The sequence below is a fragment of the Rhincodon typus genome, chromosome 15, assembly GCF_021869965.1.
Source record: "Rhincodon typus isolate 14 chromosome 15, sRhiTyp1.1, whole genome shotgun sequence".
Classification (NCBI taxonomy): Eukaryota; Metazoa; Chordata; class Chondrichthyes; order Orectolobiformes; family Rhincodontidae; genus Rhincodon; species Rhincodon typus.
Window position 1 is genome coordinate 18,265,638 of NC_063346.1, and position 2,321 is coordinate 18,267,958.

A 2,321-nucleotide genomic window follows, 5' to 3' on the forward strand; every position below is an offset into this window, starting at 1 on the left:
CCCCCTTGACCTGTCCGTCCTCCCTGGACTGACCTATCCCCTACCTAACTCCCTACATACACTCACCTTTACTGGCCCCATCCCCGCCTCTTCGACCTGTTTGTTTCCTCTCCACCTATCCTCTCCTCTATCCCTCTTCTATCCGCCTCCCACTCTCTCCCTATTTATTTCAAAACCCCCTTCCCCTCCCCCTTTTCTGATGAAGGGTCTAGGCCCGAAACGTCAGCCTCTCTGCTCCTATGATGCTGCTTGGCCTGCTGTGTTCATCCAGCCCTGCACCTTGTTGTCTCGGATTCTCCAGCATCTGCAGTTCCTACTATCTCTGCATCTCAGAACTGCTTATTTGTGCTGTTAACACTCATTCACTTAGCATCTACCAGCATGCTCACAGCATGTCTGCCTTCTTCATCTTGTTCTGCCTTGCCTTTTAGCCCTGTCACACAACCAAACAGCTTTCCCTGTTGGTCAGCAATCCAATGGGGTGAGTCATAGTAAGTCCTGGTGGCTCCAGAGCAGTAGATAGGGTTAATGCAGTTGGGGAGATATACAGGCATCATACAGTCATAGTCATGGAGTCATACAGCACAAAAACAGAGCTTTTGGTCCAACTCGTCCATGCTGACCACATCTCCTAATCTCGTCCCACTTACCTGCATTTGGCCCATATCCCTCTAAACCTTTCCTGTTCATCTACTTGCCCAAATGTCTTTTAAATGTAACTAACATTTTCTCTGACAGTTTATTCTATATACAGTCAGGAGTCTGGGCACTTCTTGTCTGTGGCTGTTCAGTTACATTGTTCAAGGGAGTGGGTTATGGCCAGACCATTTGGTCCATCCAGAAAAACTAAAAGGAAAGTTGGTGGGAGGAGCAAGGGGGCCGCTGTTGCAGGAACGACACTCGGGAATTGAATTTCAGGGATTTTCAGTTGCAGGCTCGGAGGTTGGGTGAGGAATAGCAATTGTGAAGGTGAGGGGCATTATTGTATTTGTAAGGGGCTATATGGTCAAGCATGCGTAGGGATATGTTATGTGGGAGGTGCATTCATCTACAGTAAGGAACGTCAGGCTTCGGGTGAGGGTGTAGGAGAGGAGGGGGATGGTCTCAGTAGTGCATGCCAATACTGACATACCAGGAAGTCAGTCGGAGGGAAAGTGGCTCCTATAGATGAGTTGTGAGGGTACTTGGGGAGGTTCAAACCCTACAGGCTTCAGAGAAAATGTTATCAGGATTGGCATCTGGATGTCACCAATACTTAGCTGTTGGCTGGAAACCACTGCCCAAAGAACGTTCACTGTCACCTTCCATCATGTTGGAAATTGCAACTGTGCACTGGGAAAGAAAATGACCACATGTAGAACGGGTGGGATGTACATGAACCTGCAAAACCCATTAATGTGAGAACCTTTACAGAGTAACAAAGTTACACAGACAGACTCACGCACTTCACAGGACACAGACTTGCAGGCTCTCAATGCCTCATGACCCTAATGCATTGACTCCCTGTTTTTTTCTATAGATCTCCTGCCCCAGACATTGCTGACCACTTCATTCAACTCTAAACGTTTACGTGCAGAGGCCAGGGAAAGAGTAGGGCCGTTTGACCAAGCGAGCCAATGATGCCAGCAGGATTCATTGTCCTGTATTTGCCTTGTTCCTCTTCCTTCCACGTGCTGCAGCAGGCTCTCAACACAGACTTTGATCCATGGTCCATCCTGTGTGAACATGATGTGAGGCATAATACTGGCACAGTGACAGCTGAGGCTACACAGTGACAAAACCATTAATATTTATGCAAATGTGGAATTTTATATACAGTGCAATGTCATCTGCGCTACCAACGAACCCTGAAAAGTATTTATTTTCCTCCCACTATATCTTAGTGTTGTCCCAGGTTCTACAGCTGGAGTGAAGAGGTCCTGCATGACAGAGCAGCTCATTAGTCTTGGAGGTGCGGTTGGGCAATCCTCGGGACATTGAATCAGAGATAGTAGGAACTGCAGATGCTGGAGAATCCGAGACAACAAGGTGCAGGGCTGGATGAACACAGCAGGCCAAGCAGCATCATAGGAGCAGAGAGGCTGACGTTTCGGGCCTAGACCCTTCATCAGAAAAGGGGGAGGGGAAGGGGGTTTTGAAATAAATAGGGAGAGAGTGGGAGGCGGATAGAAGAGGGATAGAGGAGAGGATAGGTGGAGAGGAAACAAACAGGTCGAAGAGGCGGGGATGGAGCCAGGAAAGGTGAGTGTAGGTAGGGGTTTAGGAAGGGGATAGGTCAGTCCAGGGAGGACGGACAGGTCAAGGGGGAGGGATGAGGTTGG